Source organism: Carlito syrichta, unplaced genomic scaffold (assembly GCF_000164805.1).
Source record: "Carlito syrichta isolate Samal-C Ts95f unplaced genomic scaffold, Tarsius_syrichta-2.0.1 Scaffold220596, whole genome shotgun sequence".
In the NCBI taxonomy this organism is placed as follows: domain Eukaryota; kingdom Metazoa; phylum Chordata; class Mammalia; order Primates; family Tarsiidae; genus Carlito; species Carlito syrichta.
The window spans coordinates 11400-18113 of record NW_007164692.1 but is presented as its reverse complement, the minus strand read 5'-3'; the positions used below and the strand labels follow the sequence as shown (position 1 = coordinate 18113).

The window sequence follows — 6714 nt, the reverse complement described above, 5'->3', positions numbered from 1 at the left end:
TAAAGTTGTAAGACATAAAATTAACATATAAAAGATCAGGTGTATGCCTGTACTAAGAACTAAACATGCAAAAAGAAAATTAAGAAAAAAATCCATTAATAATAACATCATTAAAAACAAAATACTTATGAATGAACTTGATGAAGGAGATGAAATACTTCTATACTAAAACCTTAAAACTATCCATGAAAGAGTAGAAATGAAGACACAAACAAATGGAAAGATACTCGATGTTCATGAATTGAAACATTCAATATTGTTAAAATGTCCATGCTACCCAAAGTGATATAATCCTTATCCAAAGTCATGGCATTTTTTTTTTACAGAAATACAAAAACAAAATCCTAAACTGTACATAAAACCACAAAAATACTCTTCATAGTCAAAGCAATCTGAAAAAGAAGAAAAATCTGGAGTCTTCATTTTTCCTGATTTCAAAATATATTACAAAGTGACAGTAATTAAAACAGCGTGGTATGTGCACAAAAGCAAACATACAAGCCAATGAAGACTAGAGGACCCAGAGGTAAACCCACATATGTACAGTTAACTGATCTTTTACAAGGGTGCCAAAAAAAATGGGAAAAGGATTGTCCCTTCCTTTCTCATGTTAAGTGTTCTTACAACAACTTAAAAAATATTCTGCATATAACTGAAAAAATATGGGTATTAAAAAACATATAACAAAAAATAATATAACAACTTTAAGTAACTTTGGGGTTAGTTTGGTGACTCTTAGGATGCTTTTTATTTGAAATTTTTAAATCTACCTTCCCCCCAGCCCATGACATGCCTCTTTCCCCCACCTTCCAGTCTTATCTGTAGTCAGAAGGTGATATACCAAAAAGGAGAAGAAAAAGGGGGTTGCACACACGCACCTGGTCAGGCCATGGGAAGTTACCCGTCTCCCTGCACCCTTCAACTAGTCCTGAGCTTGCTAGGCAGAGCCTCTGTGAGAAGAGATTATCCTTCCCGGCCACTCAGATAATCACAAAATTGAAAGTTTTCATTAGACTTTGCGCACACAGAGAGAGAATGAGGAGCCAGGTGAAAAGCACTGAATATAGTGTTGAAACAGATTAACAAGGAGCTTAGTGATTTGATCTATGACCCTCTAGCACAGTGTTCTACTGGCCCAGTCAGGGATGATGTGTTTCACTGGCAAGCCACAATTATGGGATCTCATGACAGTCCATATTAAGTTGGTGTATGCTTTTGACAATTCACTTTCTTACCGACTACCACTTTAAACCACCTAAAATTGCATTTACAAGAATTTGTCATCCAAATAGTAACAGTAATGACAGCATTTGTCTCAATATTCTCAGATCACGGTGGTCTCCTGCTTTAACTAGTTCTAAAGTTCTTTTATCCATTTGTTTACTGCTATGTGATTCAAACCCAGATGATTCCCCAGTGCCAGAGATCGTACAAATCTATAAAACAGAGATTAGTGATACAGAATAGTAGAGGAATGGACTCAGAAGTATGCCATGTTATGCTATTTAAAAGTCAGAATAACAAGCATTACAGCTGGAATAAATTTTAAATTACTGTTTCTTTTTGGTTTTCTTATCTGGTTGCTTCCCTATAAGACCTCATCTTTTTTAATTTTATGTTTTGTTTACCCTCCTCCATTCATCCACATGCTCATCTGAGAAGACTTAAATTCTTCCAACTTTTGAACAATAACTGCTTTTAGAAACTGTAAAGAAGTTACAAAAGAACAGTTGACCAATATCAGAATTGTTTTAAAAATGGAGCATGTGTTATTATGTTGCCAATGTCTTCACTCTAACTTGGTTATGAGACTAAAATCATTTCTCACTGCTCTAACGTGCTGAGGAAATCATTTGAGGAAAAGGAGAATGGATGCTCAGTTGTCACATCAAAGGAAGCAACATTATTCTAGCAGCATCCATTCTCGTTTAAACCTTCCAGTATTAAAGAGCTGAGGTTACATGATATTCTTTGCTCTCATAACTGATGTGGCTAGAGAATTGATATTAAATTTATAGCATCAGCAGAACAGAAAATGTGATGTATTTTATGCATGTCAATAAAGGAATGACCTGTTTTTGTTCTACAGAGAATTAAAATTGGAAGCCAAAAACTCTTTATAATCCAAAGTAGGGTCTCAAACATTTTGTAATTTTTATTTAAATTATTAGGAGGCTTGGGGCTATTAGCTAATCAATCGATCAATATACTGTTTAATATAGCGCTAAATAAATAATGCAAGTTGTCAATGGAAGAGTGATTAACTAATAGCTCTGCTAGAATGAATTTATTTTTCTTCAGTAAAGTTGCATAAACCAAATATATATATTTAGGTAACAAAGATTGTATATACTAAAGGTGTACAATACTCGTATTTGATATAAATATACATTTTGAGTGATAATCACTATTAAATTAATTAGCATATAAGGTGGACAACGTGATTATTTGAGGTATATAAAAATTGTGCAATGATCACAATAAAATTAATCAGCACATCTTAGGGTTGATTAAAATAAACCCGTAAAATACTACATGTGAATTTAAGCAATGGCTATGTAGTCACAATATTTAGGGTTTTACATAGTACATCTTATGTAGAATCAAGGTAATTTCTGTTATGATGTATTGAAATAGTGAAGGGGTATCACTCACTTGGCAGATAGTCTCAGACACATTTATTTCTCCTTCCTAAAGCCTGGTAACTGAATACGTCTCAAAAGTGAAAGTATGCACTCGCCACACTCTCTGATTAAAAATATTCAGTTATAGTAATTTCACTTGACCTATACAAATAAAATAATGATAACTTTAAAAATGTGAACTTTATACTTTAATTTTTAAAATTGTGGTAAAATACATAACAAAAATTAACATCTTATCTTTTTTTTTTTTTTTTAGAGACAAGGTCTTGCTATGTTGCCATGGCTAATCTCAAACTCCTGGGCTCAAGCAATCCACCCACCTCAGCCTCCCAAAGAGCTAGCATTATAGGCGTGAGCCACTGTGTCCAGCCCATCTTAACAATTTTGAAGTGTACAGTTCAGTGTCATTAGGCACATTTACAATGTTGTGCCACCACCGCCACTATCTATCTCCAGAACTCTTTTCATCTTGCCAAACAGAATCTATACTAACTAGTCTATACTTTTAAATAAGAAGTCCCCAACCTTTTTGTTAGCAGGGACCACTTTAACGGAAGACAATTTTTCCATGGACTGGGGAGACAGGGTTGTTGGTTTGGGGATCATTCAAGCACAATACATTTATTGTGCACTTTATATCTATTATTGTTACATCATAATATACAATGAAATAATTATATAACTCACCACAATGCAGAATCAGTGGGAATCCTGGACTTGTTTTTCTGCAACTAAATGATCCCATCTGGGGGTGATAGGAGACAGTGACATCCTAAGTTTGCCACTTATGTCTAGTCTACTCCATAATCTCATTTTGGTTGCTGCCAATGCAGAAAACCCTGCTTCACAAAGATAGAATGCTGGACATGGGAGCAGGCTTTTCAGTGCTGATTTGACAGGGGATGGAGCTCAGGCTGTAATGCTAGCAATGGGGAGCAGCTGTAAATACTCACCTGCCACTCACCTGCTGTGTGGCCTGATTCCTAACAGCTATGGACTGGTATTGGTCTATAGCCTGGGGACTGGGGACCTCTGTTGTAGATGACATGTAGAATATATTAAACTATTTATTTAAATAAATAGTTATTTAAATAAATAAATAAATATGGATGTTAAATATGCTTTTAGTGATTTTGTCAGTTAACACAATGCTATAATAAACATTCTTATTCACATAATTTTATAAATTATTGATCCTATTTCTATTAGCCAGATTCTCAGAAGTTGGCATTGCACAATTAAATTGTATGTATATTATTATATGTTAATGTGTACTGATAGATGTGTTTCAAAAATTTCTCTATTGTGACAACAATATGAAAAATTAGAGGAAATGATTTATTCCTAGCAAAAGAGAGATTATCAAATTTGATTCAAAGGAAAATTGGAAGGACAATTGCTGTAGAATAGATTACAAAATGGTTACACATACACTACTAAAAGATAAAACAGACACAGTTGATTTTATAGTTTTTTACTGTTTTATAATCTTTAAGAAAATACACGTAGACCCAATGGTATTCCACCTGTAAAAGTGCATGCCCAACCACTAATAACTCCTTAAATCACTTTAATAAAATTATCTCCAAGAGAGAAGTCTCCTACACTTAGTTCATCTTTTTAAACAAGACTAATTTGTTGACTGATAGTCTATTTATTGGTATAATTTGGATATATTGATTCAATTATCTATTGATTCAATTATATATATATATTATATATATGGGAGTAAAGTGGGTGAAAGTAGGCAGATTGAAGGAGCCTGATTACTGCTAATTTGTGAGAATTTAGAAGATGATATGTGATGGGAAGAAAATTAAAGGCTTCTGTCTTAGAATGTAATATGTATATACCAGATATTGACCATATCTTAATAGTTTTTATTCCATTCTGGACATTCTGTTCAAAAATATAAAACATGAACAGTTCCCCACAAATAAAAAAAAAAGCAAAATAAACAGATGACTGACACAGAAGTGCAAATGAAAAACAATGCATTATTGTTTAATCAATATTAATAGAGCATCATGGGGCTTCTTTCTCTTAAAGGTAGCTCTCACATTCCCAAATCTCGGTCTTTTGGTTATAAACATACTAAGTAAGTACTAAGGCAGTTACTGTGAAAGCTGATGGGACTCCTCTTATATACTTCTCAGTCATCCACATTAATTCACATAATAGGCAATAAGAACTATGTACTCATTTCATTCTAAAATTAATCATTATTTTCCTGCTTTGTTACATACCTGCATATAGGGTAAATATATTCATTTTTCATTTGGTATTTGGGTTTCTTATTACATCTCCTTAGAAATATGCTCTGAAATATAAAATTCATTCGTTATAGAATTTCCTTTCCATATTATTTATGGGCAAAGTGGCATAAAAACACTTTATTCTTATTAGAAAGTTGTGAATATATTTACCGCTATTTTGCTAATATTATACATTTACTTCTCTAATTTGTCCTTTAAAACTAACTTCTGTCACTATCAGAAAGCCTAAATGGCAATGCCAGAATCTGACAATGTGAAAACTTACAGAAACTCCAAGGTTTAAAGTAAACTAACTCATCTGATTTAAAGAGAAAATACACATTCTAATTACTTTGATTTTCTTCAATAAAGTATCATCAATAATACTTATCTTTTGATTTATACCACATTAAAAATAATTATTCATTGACATGGACCAATACCTGAACTCTAGCACATTTCCATTTAGAAATACATTCCTTTTTAGAACATTTAAATTTAAATAGAAAGGATAAACTTACCATAACAAATAAAAAGATATAAACGGTCCTGGGATTGTTACTGTTGACTAAAGTGTCCTGATTGCGACTCCAATTTTTCTCATTTATTTTTATAATCTGTTTAAGTCTTAATACAGACTTTGGTTGCTGAAATAGTCTTGAAACTGATTTACTTTTTTTTTTTTTTTTGAGTTGGAGTCTCACTCTTTCGCCCAGACTGGAGTGCAGTGGTCGCTCCTGGCCACCGCAGCCTCACCTGCTGGGCTCCAGCAATCCTTCCGCCTCAGCCTTCCAAGTAGCCAGAATTACAGGCATGCGCTACCACGCCAGCCTGATTTTTTTATTTATTGTAGAGATGAGGTCTCGTTGCCCAGGCGGGTCTCAAACCCGCGGGCTCAGGCAATCCACTCACCTCAGCCTCCCAAAGGCGCGGGATTACAGGCTGAGCCACCGAGCCCGGCTCTGATTTACTATAAGACTCGAAATCATTCATTAATAATGAGGAGACATTTCTCTAAGTTAATTTATTTACCTATTTGTGGCTCCAATAATATTGAAATGAACTTTAGAATGTTTGGATACATTATTCATCAACTTAAGTAAGTTCTTTGTTTCAATTTGACTGTTAGGTATTTTATGCTTGCTTCCACCATTTCCCTCCATCAACACAAAATTTATTTTTCTACACATCACTTTTTCAAGAACTTATCCAATTTTCATGACACTTGGCATATGATGGTATCAAGGCATATTCTTAAGATCTGTTTGTGGTTCATTTAATTTCTTTTATAAAATACAATTATAAAGGGTCCCTTATGTGTCAGGCACTATGCTTGGCCCAGGGGACTGAATGCTGAATGTTGAGCAAGACAGATATAACCTTTGCTGTACATAGTCGTCCTTACATTCTGAAGTGTGTGTAGGTGGGGTTATGATAGAAAAATTTTTTAAAAAATTAATTCTAATTTATGGCAAGATGTATATAGAAAATAAATTGTGTATTGTGATAACAGCATTTTAGTACTGGTATGCAGACTAGGGCAGTCTATTTTGAAATAAAAGAGACCTTAATAAATATTCCCAAATGAGCATACATTTTACTACTTATACAAAGTTTAAATGAAATTCATGTCTATATATATATATAACAAGAAATTAATATAGTGAATGGGTTCTACAGGTTTCAGATAATAAGTCTTTAGAGCTTCCCAGAATAGTAGTTGAGTAAGAAAGGATGCCACCATGTCAAAAACAATATATGTTCAGTATTGATTATGTTCCTAGTATTTATTCACTTTGGAAAACATGAGGCAA

At 33.4% G+C, this 6714-nt stretch overlaps 1 pseudogene; it reads left to right on the top strand.

Annotated features, from left to right (window-relative positions):
* The first annotated feature begins 1209 nt into the window (after window positions 1-1209).
* On the top strand, window positions 1210-1467 carry LOC103253321 (annotated as a pseudogene).
* The last annotated feature ends 5247 nt before the right edge of the window (window positions 1468-6714 follow it).